Source organism: Podarcis melisellensis (genome assembly GCF_964234715.1).
Source record: "Podarcis melisellensis genome assembly, chromosome: 1".
NCBI lineage: Eukaryota > Metazoa > Chordata > Lepidosauria > Squamata > Lacertidae > Podarcis > Podarcis melisellensis.
The window spans coordinates 19,944,763-19,960,574 of NC_138528.1; the positions used below are offsets into that span (position 1 = coordinate 19,944,763).

Consider the following 15,812-nt stretch of genomic DNA (forward strand, 5'->3'; position numbering starts at 1 on the left):
CCTTCTAAAGCAGTGTTTCCCAACCTTGTGCCTCCAGATGTTTTTGGCCTACAACTCCCATCATCCCTAGCTAGCAAGACCAGTGGTCAGGGATGATGGGAATTGTAGTTCAAAAACAGCTGGAGGCACAAGGTTGGGAAACACTGTTCTAAAGAATCCAGCAAAGTCACATCTTCTTGTCTGGAAGGTCCTGGAAGAGAAAAGGAAGGGGATTGTATCAGAGTGCCATGTCTGAAGGACAACCTGGGCAATAAGTCTCCAAACATGGCACTCTGATACAACCCCCTTCCTATGCCTCATACAGGATTGGATTGGTAGAAGAAACATAGGAAGCTGTTACATTGTCGGTGAACATATCAGACGACACAGCGATTCTTCAAACAGCTCTTGTTTATTCACAGGCCAGAACAGAACTGAACTGAAGGGTTCAGCCAGCCTGCTTATATAGAGTTCCACTACAACGCAACAGTAACTACTTTCTGTAACTATCCAATCACTGAATGTCACTTTTAATTCCTTATTTGCATATGTGGACCTGAGTGAAAACTCTCTACAGTATCCCCCTGCTGGCCCAGGGTGAGAACTTCAGGACATAACAGAAGCTGCCTTATACTGAGTCAGACCATTGGTCCGTCAAGCTCAGTACTGTAAAAAAAAAAAAAAGGTAAAGTACCCCTGGACTTTTAAGTCCAGTCAAAGGCAACTATGAGGTTGCGGCACTCATCTCGCTTTCAGGCCGAGGGAGCCGGTGTTTGTCCACAGACAGCTTTCCAGGTCATGTGGCCAGCATGACTAAACTGCTTCTGGCACAATGGAACACCGTGACAGAAACCAAAGTGCACGGAAAACGCTGTTTACCTTCCCACCGCAGCAGTACCTATTTATCTACTTGCACTGGTATGCTTTCGAACTGCTAGGTTGGCAGGAGCTGGGACAGAGCAATGGGATCTCACCCTGTTGTGGAGATTTGAACCGTCAACCTTCCGATCGGCAAGCCCAAGAGGCTCAGTAGTTTAGACCACAGCACCACCCACATCCCTTAAGTATTGTCGACACGACTGGCAGAGGTCCTTCAGGGTTTTCTGTAGGCATCTCTCCCAGGCCAACCTTAAGTACCAGAAACGTAACCTATGTATGCTTCTTGGAACCTAGTATGAAGAGTGTTAGATGTTGGTAGGCAATTAATTCTACAATATCTGTTGTGCCTAGGTGAATTAAAATTGTGATCTCTATCTGGGTAATATCCTCTATACGTCAAGCAAATTGTATTTGATATTCATTTCTGAGAACAGATCTAGCCCATTTTGAATCGACCAAACCATTGAAATAACTGGCACTATATTCCATGGAATCTTCCACAGATAAGCTCTCATCTTTTTCCTCCAGTTCTTCTAAATCCCAAGGGGTTCCTAAATTCAGTAGCTGCAGAAAGCGAGTCATCTCCTTCTTATTAGTAGCAAACCCCACTAGTTGTGGGAAAGCCTAACAATATTTTACTTGAGCTGCTTGTTATTTTTTAGTTACTGGTTTCAAAGCTCCTTAAAGTCTTTGAAATACCCCGGTAATGTATCTGCACATAGATAAATTCTTGAGCTTGGGAGCTAAACTTTGCTGGGCTCTTTCAATATCACCAGGAGACAGGGGTACTTTAGGGATCTTGGTCACCCACCATACCAGCAAAAATTTGATCCTATCCTCTTGTTCAGCCCCCTCTGGAACACCCCTCTAGCACAGGTTTTATCATCTCACTCTAATCTCCTGGTCATCCACCTTTATAGAGAGCTCAAAATGGCTTTTAATAAAGTCCATGTTTTACTGGATGACCAGGTCCAGCAGTTCATCTGCAGTTGTTTCAATGGTCTGGGGGTTTTTGCATTAAGAATTCTAATTTTTCCTTCATAGAATCGAACACTTTCGTCCACTCAGCAGTAAGTGGAGCATGAAATTATTTAATTTTATCAGTGACAGCTTCCATAATAGCTGGAGTGTTGGTGGACACCATGTCTCGCTGACCCATTCTTAAGGTTTTGGCAGCCATTTTGAATCATGATAGTTGTGATTTTTATTGATTGATTTTATTGATGAAAGAGAAAAAGAAAGAAAAGAAAAGAGGAGGATAGTGCAAAAAGCACTTTAAGAAAGAAAGATACAGTTTAGTACACTAAATGTAATCATTTATTGTCCATCTCCATACATTGTTATATACACAGATATATAACTAATATTATTGTCCTAATACATATATGGTTATTAATTGCCTGCTATATTCTGTACACAGTGGTACCTCGGATTACAGGCGCTTCAGGTTACAGACGCTTTAGATTACAGACTCCGCTAACCCAGAAATAGCAGCTCGGGTTAAGAACTTTGCTTCTGGATGAGAACAGAAATTGCACGGCGGCGGCAGCGCGGCGGCGGCAGCGCAGCGGCAGTAGCAGGAGGCCCCATTAGTTAAAGTGGTACCTCAGGTTAAAAACAGTTTCAGGTTAAGAACGGACCTCCAGAACGAATTAAGTTCTTAACACGAGGTGCCACTGTAAACTCATTCCAAATGTCAACATATTTAGACAAAGTCTGCATCTAGAAGTAAACCATTCATATGCTGTGAGTGTTGTCATGTTGTGGATCCATTGATTAAAGGAGATCATATACTGGTTGTAATCTTTTCATGGAACTTTGAAGTGTCAGGCATAGCCCTATTGGCTTTAGCCCAAACGTAGCAGTTTTTTCCTGCACAGCGAAGAAGCTAGTTGCGGCAGTAATGACTAGTCAGCTAGACTCAGAATAACTATTTACAGGATTTATTAAAAAGGAGAAAATAAAACCAGCAGAGTTTCTGCATACAAATAAAAGCAAAATAAATCCTCTCTTTCTCTCTCTCTCAAACCATACACAGCACTTCTACTCCTAACACACCTCACATCAAACTGAGCTAGCAATCCCTAGTTAAGAGTTGAATGCTGGTCGTTAACCAATCAGAGTAAGCAGTTTCTAGGTCAAGCTGACCTGGGCTTTCTGCCAAGAGTGAATTGACACTGCCTTGAGTTAATTGTTTGAAGCCAGAATCTGCAAGTTTCCCATGAGAATCAATTAACAGAAACTGAACACCCCCTCACAGATTCTGCTGGACAATTAACATCAAATACACCTATGTAGAAGATCATTTTTCTAGCAAACCTAAACCCTTGCACATTCGCTTGTTCTTTACCTTTGCCAATGGTTTAGTTAACACATCTGCTACATTTTCTTCACTTGATACATAAGTACAGGTGATTATATTGTCTTGTACACAGCAACGCACATTTTGGTATTTTACAGAGATATGTTTAGAACGTGATTTGAAACCCTCTGTTTTACTTAAAGTTATACAAGCTTGATTATCAATGTAAACTTGTACTGGTTCTCCACAATTTACATTTAAATCTGCTAACAAATGCGTGAAATAAATCACCTCGTTGCACAATTCACTCAATGCGGCGTACTCGGATTCCGTTGATGACACACTTACAACGTCTTGCTTGCGTGACCGCCAGCTGATTAAAGCTCCACCGACCATTATGACCAGTCCTGTGACAGATTTTCTATCCGGCAAATTTCCCCAGTCACTATCACAGAAGCAACTCAACATTTCATCCTCTGAAGAATTTAATTGTAACATATAGCCAATTGTCTGTTTGAGGTATCTCAGAACTTGTTTTACCCCTTTCCAGGCATTTAGTGTGGGTTTTGAGACCAATCTACTTAATATGCCTACTGCATAGCTAATATCAGGTCTGGACCACTGTGCTAGATACAATAAACTTCCAATTACAGAGTGATATACATCAGGATGTTCAAATTCAGGACTCTCATCTGTATGAAGTGTTTTTATGAAACCTGGATCCATAGGCACCACTGCCCCTTTGCAATCCTGCATTCTGTATGTAGTCAGTAGTTGTTTAATTTTGTTCTGCTGACTAATTAGGCAGCTGCCATCTTGGGCCCAGCACACTTCCAACCCTAGATATGTCCTAACCGGGCCTAAGTCTTTCACTTTGAACTTACTGGACAATTGTTTGGCAAACCTCTTAGTTTGTTTATCTGTTTTGCAGGCATACAATACATCATCTACATAGATCAGACAAAACTCTTGATCACTGCCTGTACCACGTACATAAACACAATTGTCAGCTGTACTCTGCTTGAAACCAAATGACACTAAGGCCTCATGGAAACATTTGTTCCAAGATCTTGCAGCCTGTTTGAGACCATATAGAGCTTTGTTTAATTTTAACACTCTATTGGAACCTGTCTCATAACCAGGCGGTTCGGCTAGATACAGGTCTTCTGATATTGATGCATGTAAATATGCAGTCTGGATATCAAAATGGTTTAACAGGAGTTTTCTCTTTGCTCCAAGCGTTAGAATCAGCCTTACACTGTCCCCCTTAGCAGTAGGGGAAAAAGTCTCGTCATAATCTTTTCCAGGCCTCTGAGAGTATCCTTGTGCCACTAAACGAGCTTTGTATTTGTACTCTCCTGTCACCAGTGGTTTAAGTTTGTACACCCAGCTGCAGCCTACAATCTTTGCCCCCTCAGGCGCTGCTACTGGTGTAAAAACCTTGTGCTCATTCAGAGAGGACATCTCTTCCTCCATTGCCTGTTTCCAGCGCTCTGCCTCCTCTTTTGGTAACTTTAACACCTCCTGAAAACTCTTGGGTTCTGCAATCACACTAAAAACATTTGCAGTATCAGGAGAAAAACGCACTGGAGGCACTCCTTTGTTTTGTCTTTTAGATCTTCTGGGAGAAAATTTTTCTTCTGACCCACTTTCCTCTTCAGAACTACGACCTCTCTTTTGTTGCTTAGCAACTGGTCTCTGGCTAACTCCACTTTCTTGAGAGCTCTTATCTGAACTTTCCTCCCCCTCAGACTCTGATTCTCTATGTTTACCTTCAGAGTCATGAATCTCCTGGGAAGGTTCAAACCAAACCTCAGTATTGGCATGTAGTCTCTCCCAGCCACTATGTTCACAAAAACTGGCATTCCTGGAGATCACAATGCCATTTGTCCCTTCAGCAAAGCGGAAACCTTTTCCCAGCTCCTGGTAACCCACAAACACTAACTGTTTGGTCTTAGGATCTCCCTTCTTTCTCATTTGTTTTGGAATTAATACCCAGGCTTTTGATCCAAACACATGCAAATGGTCAATTTTGGGTTTTTTCTGAAACAATTTAAAGTACGGGGTTGTACCTATTGTTTGATGAAAGAGCCTATTTTGGAGATAACACGCGGTGAGCATGCTCTCCCCCCAATAAGACATGGGCAAATCAGCATCATCAAGCATGGCAAACATCATATTTTGTAAAGATCTGTTTTTTCGCTCTGCAACGCCATTCTCCTCTGGGGAAAAAGCATTCGTTTTTCTATGCCCAATGCCACGCTTTTGTAACCAATTTCTAAAAGCATTTGACATAAATTCGCCACCTCTGTCCGTCTGAATCCTTTTAAGTTTAGTGGACAGAAATCTTTCCACAGATGCCACCCAGCCTTTAAACTTAGTGAACACGTCACCCTTGTTCTTCATGGGAAAAACCCAAGAGTAACGTGTGGCGTCATCCACAATTGTTAATGAAAAACGCGATCCACCCCTGCTTACAGCAAATGGACCAATTACGTCCATGTGAACCAGCTGTAGCGGTGACTCACTAACTCTGTCACTTCTGGGGTAAGAGACTCTGTGGGTTTTAACCTTTTTACAAACATTACAATCAAGGTACTTGTTACAACTCTTTAAATCACCCCCATCAGCCAATTCAGACATTTTTAGTACACTTTTCCAGCAAGCATGCCCCATTTTCCTATGCAATAAGTGCACACAGTTGTCATGTATAGCTTTGTTATTCACTGCAGGCTGAGATTTACTGACTACTGCTGCAACTTGAGATCCTGCTTTAAGCCAAAACAAGCCTCCCTCTGACTTAGCAGTGCCTAAAATCTCACCAGCCTTCTTAATAATGCAACTGTCTCCTTCAAAATACACTTTAAACCCAGCTTTTAGCAAACAATCTACAGACATCAGATTGCTCCTTAATGAAGGCACACAAAGTACATTTTGCAGGCATTCACGAAGACAAGGAACAAAAACTGCACCCCCCAAAATCACTTCGGAAGTACTTCCGTCTGCTAGAGCCACCTGGCTGCGCTGTGCTGAGTTCTTGGAAACAAACAATTCATCTGAATTTACGATGTGGCGAGATGCTCCCGAATCGACCACCCAGACCGCTTGTTTCTCATCAGCAATCTTGACCTCGCCGGTCACCAGCTGAGCCGACTGTTTTCGTTTGAAGAATTTCTTTTTCCACTGCTGCTGCTGATCTCGTCTCTGCTCCTGCACCGGCAACTGAGACTTGACCAACTCCGGACATTGTCGTTTTAGATGCGCTGAGGACCCACATCGGAAACAACGCCTAACAGCAAACGCTGACTCCTCACCGGTAGGCTGCTTTTGCTTCACCTCTGGCACGGCATGAGAACTCCCTCCAAACCGCCCACCTGTAGAAGCCTCTGTAGCAAACGACCTTTCTTGCCTCTTCTGCCATTCTTCAATCAAACGCCCAGTAACGTAACTGACTGATAAATCACGCTCCTGTATGCCTTCTAGAGACAAAACTAAATTTTCCCAGCTTTCCGGGAGAGAACTCAAAATAATAGCCACCTTCTCCTGCTGGTCTAACGCACAGTCTCTTTCCTGTAGCGCTGCAAACTTTAACTGTAAACTGTGTAGGTGTTCCTGCATTGTAACCCCAGGCTGTAACATTGCCTTGTACAATGCCTTGCGAATGAACAGCTTAGAGACCGCTGTCTCATGCACATGGAGTTCTTTAAGTGCTTGCCACACACCTCTAGCTGTCTTGATTCCCCTCACATACGGCAACTGGGAATCTTCCAGCCCCAAGACAATTGTGGCCCTTGCTCTTTGATCTTTATCGAGGTCTTCATCATCAGGCTTCACAGGAAACTTACTCACCACTTGCCAGAGACGATCCCTCTGCAGCACTGCCTGCATGCGTTCCGACCACAGCAAGTAATTGGAGTCATTCAGACGCTCAAAAGCCATCTGAACTGGTTGTGAGGCCATCTTGAGAGCGATGTCCCTGGAACCCGGAACCAGCTACTCACGACCACCGAGAGAGAGAACAGGAACCACAGCACCCAGCACTCACACGCTGCAGCTGTTGTCCTTCTGTCCGCTGCGTCACCAGCTCACCACGGTCAGGAACCAGCCAGGAACAACAACTTCTGGAACTACTGGAACCAACGCCGTTGATGCTGACACCACCACAACTCAGGCTGGCAGCACAATGCCCATAACCTCATGGAACTTTGAAGTGTCAGGCATAGCCCTATTGGCTTTAGCCCAAACGTAGCAGAGTTTTCCTGCACAGCGAAGAAGCTAGTTGCGGCAGTAATGACTAGTCAGCTAGACTCAGAATAACTATTTACAGGATTTATTAAAAAGGAGAAAATAAAACCAGCAGAGTTTCTGCATACAAATAAAAGCAAAATAAATCCTCTCTTTCTCTCTCTCTCAAAACCATACACAGCACTTCTACTCCTAACACACCTCACATCAAACTGAGCTAGCAATCCCTAGTTAAGAGTTGAATGCTGGTCGTTAACCAATCAGAGTAAGCAGTTTCTAGGTCAAGCTGACCTGGGCTTTCTGCCAAGAGTAAATTGACACTGCCTTGAGTTAATTGTTTGAAGCCAGAATCTGTAAGTTTCCCATGAGAATCAATTAACAGAAACTGAACATCTTTAAATGTTAATTCCCAGGACAAAAGTGCTCCCAACTCAGGAACTGAAAGCCCAATAGGTGCTCTGTTGTTTGGACATAATAATGAGCTTACTCCCTGAGGGGTTGGTTGATGGGATTACCTGCTGAGGGGTTTTGACTCAGGTCAACCATTTTTTTCACCTTTCCTGTCAATTCCTGTTTTGCTGCAACATGCCAGAGTTAAGTCAATATGTGGCATAAGGAGCGGTTGTTCCCAGCACGCCTCAGCTGGTTTTCCCAGTTTCCCAGTCCAGTATCCAAAAGCTAAGAATGGGCTGCCATGTTACACTATGGCCACAAAAGCCAGGTATGCAGTAGGTCGTTTTTGTGTGTGAAGACAATGCCAAACCCTTTGATCCCCTCACAGCTAGTTTTTTTTATTATTATTCTTTAGAATAAAGCAAACTTTCCTTCCTCATTAGTTTGAATCACTTTTCATAATTCATGGGCCCTTTCCCTCCCTGGCTCATCGCTCTTTCTTCTCTTCAGTCACTGATTTCAACCAACATCAAAGAGCCAAAGCCATTTGATCAGACCCATTATTCATCTTCCTTCAGGGCTGTGAGGTCAATACCTGGAATTCTTTGCTGAGGCAAGCTTTTTTTTAAAAAAAGAAGAAGTGTGGAGCTGATAGGAAGTAGGACGCATAATAGTAATGAGTTCAGGCTACTGTTACACCTTCTTTAAAGGTAAAGGTAAAGGTACCCCTGCCCGTACGGGCCAGTCTTGACAGACTCTGGGGTTGTGCGCCCATCTCACTTAAGAGGCCAGGGGCCAGCGCTGTCCGGAGACACTTCCGGGTCACGTGGCCAGCGTGACATCGCTGCTCTGGCGAGCCAGAGCTGCACACGGAAACGCCGTTTACCTTCCCGCTGGTAAGCGGTCCCTATTTATCTACTTGCACCCGGAGGTGCTTTCGAACTGCTAGGTTGGCAGGCGCTAGGACCGAGCAGCGGGAGTGCACCCCACCGCAGGGATTCGAACCGCCGACCTTTCGATTGGCAAGTCCTAGGCGCTGAGGCTTTAACCCACAGCGCCACCTGCGTCCCTACACCTTCTTTAGGTATGAACAAAACCCTGTGAAGAAAATCCATTTTTTTCTTTCCACTTTCCAATCTGAATGTGCACAGGTTCCACCTGTATGTCAATTATGTTACTTTATGTAAAGGTGCCAGATTTTTCACACACGCATGCATGAAACAATAAGTTAACACGTTTCTTTTTGTTCTTATGAATGCGTGTTTCCCTTGCCGTCACTCTGCTTCGTTGGATTTCTACTCTTAAAAATGTGTTCTTAGATTTTACACAATTTTCAGTTGTGTAATATACAGCAGTGAAATGTTTCGGCTATATTGGGTCGCCAAAGTTCTGACCGGAGTTGATAATGTTTTATTTGAGGTACCAGTTGTGGGTGTGCCCTGTGGTGTTTTCTTGTAAGTCAGAAATTGTTCGTATTAACTTTTGGGGGGTTGGGGGGGAATGCTTGCAAGGGTTACACACTTCTAAATTACATTCCTGTGACATGGAGAGCAACAGATGGACAATGAAAGAGGAACCTGAGAACCCTTCTAACAAAGAGACTTATAAGGTAAAAAAAGGTAAAGGACGCCTGGACAGTTAAGTCCAGTCAAAGGCAACTACGGGATTGTGGCGCTCATCTCGCTTTTAGGCCACGTGGCCAACATGACTAAGCTGCTTCTGGCGCAACAAAACACCATGACGGAAACCAGAGCACTTGGAAAACCATTTACCTTTCCGCCGCAGCAGTACCTATTTATCTACTTGTCCAACTGCATCCCTAAAGAGACTTATACAGTGGTACCTCGGGTTAAGAACTTAATTCGTTCTGGAGATCCGTTCTTAACCTGAAACTGTTCTTAACCTGAGGTACCACTTTAGCTAATGGGGCCTCCCGTTGCTGCCACACTGCCACTGCGCGATTTCTGTTCTCATCCTGAAGCAAAGTTCTTAACCCGAGGTACTATTTTTGGGTTAGCGGAGTCTGTAACCTGAAGCGTCTGTAACCTGAAGCGTCTGTAACCCAAGGTACCACTGTAGCTCAAAACTGGAAGCATAAATACCCATCATCCATTCTCAATGTTCTGAAAACCTTAATACCTTTCTACGTTTGACTCTGACAGTTATCAATCCCATTTTAGCTATCAATCCCATGGAAGCTAAACAGATTTCAAATTATATTGTTGAGTTTCCTGCATTGCAGGGGGTTGGACTAGATGACCCTCGGGTCCCCTTGCAACTCCATAGTTCCAACGATTCTATTACTGATTATTTATTCTTATTGTTCTGGTGAACTAATGCTGATTCTTCCATTGTTCCTGTTATATTGTCCATAAAAATATTCGACTTTCTTTTCTTTCTTTTTACACGTGAAATTGTTTTGACGTGTGAAACTGTTTTTAATCGTCATTTTTTTAAAAAACAACACCAAACTGGTTGGGGTTGTTTATATGCGTGCAATTGTGTGTTTTTTCTTGCACCGATATTTTTATTATGGGTTCCCCCCCCCCTCCCCAGGAAGTGATTCAGAAGTGGGATTAAATAAATAAATGAAATGTGGACCAACCTGGAGGCTCTGCATTCCGAGTGACCCAGTTTGAGTTATCGAACGGAGATTGCGGCGTCTCTCTGCAGCGCTGTGAAAGGCACCTTAAGGAAGTCAGAAAACAAAATGAAAAAAGGTTGCATTCTTCTTTAGGTTGCATGCACTGGACAGACAACTTTGTACGAGGCAGGCAATAGTGACCCAGAATTGAATGAGAAGCAGGGAAGGACCAGAAAAAGTCACCTTGCTGGGGAACAAAGTGGAGCGGATTTCCTTGTGTGAGAGAGAGGGGCAAAGCACAGCCTTTCCATGGTGAAGGGGCTATTAATGGGTCATGCCAAGGAAGCAAAACAGTGACCTGTCTTGTGTCTAATTCTCACATGCCCTCCACTGTGCAGTAGCTGCTTGCAAATGCGGCCATCCTTATATGGCAAGCCGTAGGTGTGAATGGATTCCCTGCCGATCCAGCAATTTTCAGGATGAGATTGCTAACTGATACAAAGGAGAAGCTTGCAGTGGTGTGAGGAAAACTACCAGACCCTCTGTGGGAGGCCAATTTGCAGAAATGCTACCACCGAAGCTTGCTGCTGCAAGATGACTACCAGGGCCAATGCCCCTCCATAGCGCTGCGTTAATAACAAATATTGAATCAGCTTCATCATTTTTCATACTGTGGGGACGAGTTATAAGCTAGCTACTTTTTGGTTGTGTTTGCTGACATCTAACTCTGGTTAGAGTTAGAGTTAGATCTAGTCTGGGACACGGGTGGTGCTGTGGGTTAAACCACTGAGCCTAGGACTTGCTGATCAGAAGGTCGGCGGTTCGAATCCCCGCGACAGGGTGAGCTCCCGTTGCTCAGTCCCTGCTCCTGCCAACTGCCAACCTAGCAGTTCGAAAGCACAAAGTGCAAGTAGATAAATAGGTACCACTCCGGTGGGAAGGTAAACGGCGTTTCTGTGTGCTGCTCTGGTTCACCAGAAGCAGCTTTGTCATGCTGGCCACATGACCCAGAAGCTGTACGCCAGCTCCCTCAGCCAGTAAAGCGAGATGAGCGCCACAACCCCAGAGTCGTCCGCGACTGGACCTAATGGTCAGGGGTCCCTTTACCTTTACCTTTAACTCTGATTCCCAGCTCTCACAAGCTGGATGTAAAGGTAGGTGGTTCCGTCCCCCCCGCCAGCCACCGCCACCAATTTTGCTCCTAGTATTTAGGATTCAAAGACTTAAATGTACAGAGATATTCTGTCACTAATAACTGTAGAACAGCTTTCAGAGTTGCCAACATTTCGAAGCCACTTCGTTGTTTCCTGAAGTTTTCAAAACTACTGTGTTATAATTTGTGGTGGTTGTTTTTTTTAAAAAAGCCTTGTGGAGTCAGAGTGCAAAATTCCACAGTGCAGAAATAACTTCTATTTTCAGCTACATCGGACCCTAGAGTTTTTCAGCTGCGTTTTACTGCATGGTCAGGTGGAGCAAATAGATAGCACTGCATTAAGTGCAGGCTTATATATCCCTTCTGTTGACTGACAGAGGCAGACTGACAGGAGACGCTTAAAATATATAGGGGTCCAGCAAGGACTATTTAATTTCATGCCCCAAACTAAATGTAAGTAAAGTGGCACTCCAGTCTGCTAATAAGGGGAGTAAATCAACTCTGGGAAGCCAATCAGGGGCACATAACTGAAGCCACTCTAATAATCTGAGCTCCCAGCCAAGAAACTGTCTCCTAAACGGAAGGAGGGTGCTGTGCCTCGCTGAGGACTGTAAACTGGATTGGAAAAGACCAAATATTGGAAGTCAGTGAACATAACAACAATCTGCTGAGTCAGGCCAGTGGCACATCTAGTCCAGTATCCTGTTCGCACAGGTGACTGATCTGTGTGCAAAAGCAACTCTCCCTTCCGGAGGTTTCAAGAATTCAAGCAATTGGTACGCAGAAGAATACTTCCTCTGGCAGTGTGCATAGAACACAGCCATCATGGCTAGTTAGACACTGTTAGCCTTGCCCTCCACAAACTTGTCTAATTACCTTTTAAAACCACCCAAGTCGAAAGGTTGATATCCTCTGCAGACCCTCCACTTTTATTTTAATTCTTCATTATTTTCAATTTTATACATTTCAGTAATTTTACAACCATTTTAACATTTTGAAACTCGACTTCCTTCCCCCTCTTTCTGCAGTTCCATATATATATATATATATATATATATATATATACTGCATATTCCAAATTAACTTAACTTACTCGTTTATTCATCTACTTTAAGTATATACACTTATAAAACTGCAGGTTATTGCAATAATCCTGCCCGTGTTCTTATCTGGTGAAAATAACATACAAAACCCCCCACTTATTGGGGGAAATTGCTTTGTAAAATGCTTTGTAAAATATGTGCACAAAACACAAAAACCACAGGCACCAATGGTGTATGGGATGAAATTTGCACAAAAACTCTGATGAAGCTTTTTTAGAAAATGCAAACTGATGTGGAGAACAGAACTTAAGTTTGGAACAATGAGAAACTGAGAGAATTGGGAATGTATTATTATTATTATTATTATTATTATTATTATTATTATTTATTATTAAAATGTATATACTGCCCTTCATCAAATAATCTCAGAGCGATTCACAAGATAAAAACATAAGATATAAGCACAAATAAATAGTTAAAACAACAAAGCAACAACACATTTAAAAGGCTGCGGAATATTCATCAGCCAAAGGCTTGGTTGAAGAGGGATGTTTTTTGCCTGGCGCAAAACATTTACCACAAATATTTCGCCTTATGTTAAAGAACAATCAGAAGACTCATTTATCTATGGAATTACATTACATATCATATGCACCATGCCAGGGGCAAGGACAGAGCATGCAGATTTTCCTCTAGGCAGTTTCATCCTTTACCCCTAAAGAAGGTATCCATGAATCTTCCCTCTGAAAGATATTCTCCTTTCTGCATGCTTGGATATTCTTTTTCATACGTGAAAAGGCTCCTGGCTTCAGTATGGTTTGGGCACTATTTTGGTTGGTGAAGTTATAAACTTGACAAATGCAAGACACACTGTGTGAGGAAAGAAATAAACAAGTGTGTGCTGCTAAGCTTCTCCAGGAGTTTGCATTAATATATCAGGCATTCTTTTCCAGCTTAGTAGCACCATCTTCTGGTTGCTTTCTGTCAGTATTCAATAAAAACAACAACATGGGCTGCAATCTTACCCATTTACCTGGGATTAAGCTCCTGGTGGTCAATGCTGGTGGTCACCAAAAGAGGTTTAAAGACTGTCTCAAGGCAAATCTTAAAAAAATGTAGTATAAACACTGACAACTGGGAAGCATTGGCCTGCGAGCGCTCCAGTTGGAGAACAGCCTTTACCAAAGGTGTCATGGGCTTTGAAGACACTTGAACTCAGGACAAAAGGGAGAAACATGCTAAGGGGAAGGCACGCTTGGCAAATCCACACCGTGATCAACTCCCACCCGGAAACCAATGTCCCCACTGTGGAAGGACGTGTGGGTCCAGAATTGGCCTCCATAGTCACTTACGGACTCATTGTTAAAACTGTGCTTATGGAAGCCAATTTTATTTGGCCACGAGTGATCGCCAAAGAAGAAGAAGAAGCTCCATTGAATGAGACTTGTTTTTGAGTAAATATGGCTGGAACTGCAGCCCAGCAAGTGCACATATCTACTTAGAGGTAAGTGCCATTGAGTTTAGTGGGGCTTACTCCCAGGTAAGTGGGTAGGATTGCAGCTTACATTCCTTTCAGGCTACATCTTTATTCAGTATTGTCAAGTAATTGTTTCCATTTTCATCCTAACTCTTTTGCTGATTCTGCAGTTCTTCATTCTCTCTCTTTTAAGCGACTCAAACTTCCCTTCTTTAGTTTGAGAGAAAAATGAGTAATAATCCCCCACCCCGGGTTAACGGTTTGGTAAAGTTTAATTAGGATTACTATGACTTGATATTTATATAAACATATAGCACTAGGTGAAGTGAAAAGGCCGACAATAATGGAATCGCTGTGAGACAGAAATGGAGGTGAATGGAAAAAGTAATGTCAAAAAATGGCAATTCATTCAATCAGGGGGCCCACCAGACTGAGTTTCTTATTTATTTATTTTTAGGTATATTCTGCAAACTGAAACTGTTGTGCATATGCCAGAGAAGTGCTGCAGGCCAGTAACAAGCGACTCATTTACATTAGTCAAAAAACAGCATTTTAAATGCATTATAAATATGCAACACCAGATGGCGCTGTAGAGCACGAAACTTTTCTGTGCGATTTTACATAGTTTTTTTTTTGTTGTTGTGACAATTTAATTTATGATATTTATAGCGTGTTTTCCCCCAGTGTATAGATCCACCCTAGGTTTTAGAGGCAACAAGACTTCACAAACCTAGAACAGGAGGTCAATCAAGCGGTGCTGCTACGCCACTGTTAAGGGTCGTTCTGAATGCAACTGGAGCATTGTACTACTCTAGAAAGCAGGGGCTCACAAACACAGAATAAAAAAAGGTCCATGGACCTCTGAAGATTCTTCAGGGAATACAGTCATGAAGTGTGCCGAAAAGATTCTAGAGTGATACCTTGGTTTTCGAACAGCTTATTTCCCGAACAACTTGGAAATTGTTCCAATTTGCAAACTTTGCTTCGGAAGCTGTACGTGCTGTTTGTACTGTTGTACTGTTGCACTGCTAATTTGCTTAAAAACAACAACAAAAAACCCCAATGTAATTGTAGCCTTCCCTTTCTGATTGCAGTGTTCTGAGGTGATATTTGGTGCTTTTGTTTTTGCTATTTTTTTGCGACTGTGGCTTGCTCTTCGTTTTATGGGACTCATGGCTTTCTTTTCGTGACTTGTTTTTGTGACTGGAACCAAGTTCCGCTACTGATTGATTGTGTGACTGTGGAAATGGATAAAAGCCCCCCATCCAAACAATGACTATCATCAGTACAGGTGTACTGTACAACAATTTTAATTTTTATCATTTCCAATACTGTCTTATTTATTTTATAGTACAGTACATTGACTATTAGGGACGCGGGTGGCACTGTGGGTTAAACCACAGAGCCTAGGGCTTGCCAATCAGAAGGTCGGCGGTTCAAATCCCCACAACGGGGTGAGCTCCTGTTGCTCAGTCCCTGCTCCTGCCAACCTAGCAGTTCGAAAGTACGTCAAAGTGCAAGTTGCTAAATAGGTACCGCTCCAGTGGGAAGGTAAACGGCGTTTCCGTGCGCTGCTCTGGTTTGCCAGAAGTGGCTTAGTCATGCTGGCCACATGACCCGGAAGCTGTACGCCGTCTCCCTTGGCCAATAAAGTGAGATGAGCGCCGCAACTCCAGAGTCGGCCACGACTGGACCTAATGGTCAGGGGTCCCTTTACCTTTACTTTTACATTGATTATTGCTTTCATTTTATAGATC

The 15,812-nt window shown here is 43.1% G+C and overlaps 1 long non-coding RNA gene across 2 annotated transcripts in view; it reads right to left on the reverse strand.

The window, feature by feature from the left end:
* Nucleotides 1–15,812, reverse strand: part of LOC309373269 — a 56,835-nt gene that overhangs the window by 23,248 nt on the left and 17,775 nt on the right. Inside the window, exon 2 of one of the 2 annotated variants that reach the window (XR_014169924.1) lies at nt 10,404–10,486. This is a non-coding gene — a long non-coding RNA (uncharacterized lncRNA). Of the gene's footprint in view, nt 1–10,403; nt 10,626–15,812 lie in introns of those variants that run through there. The other variant, XR_014169925.1, reaches the window with a different exon arrangement.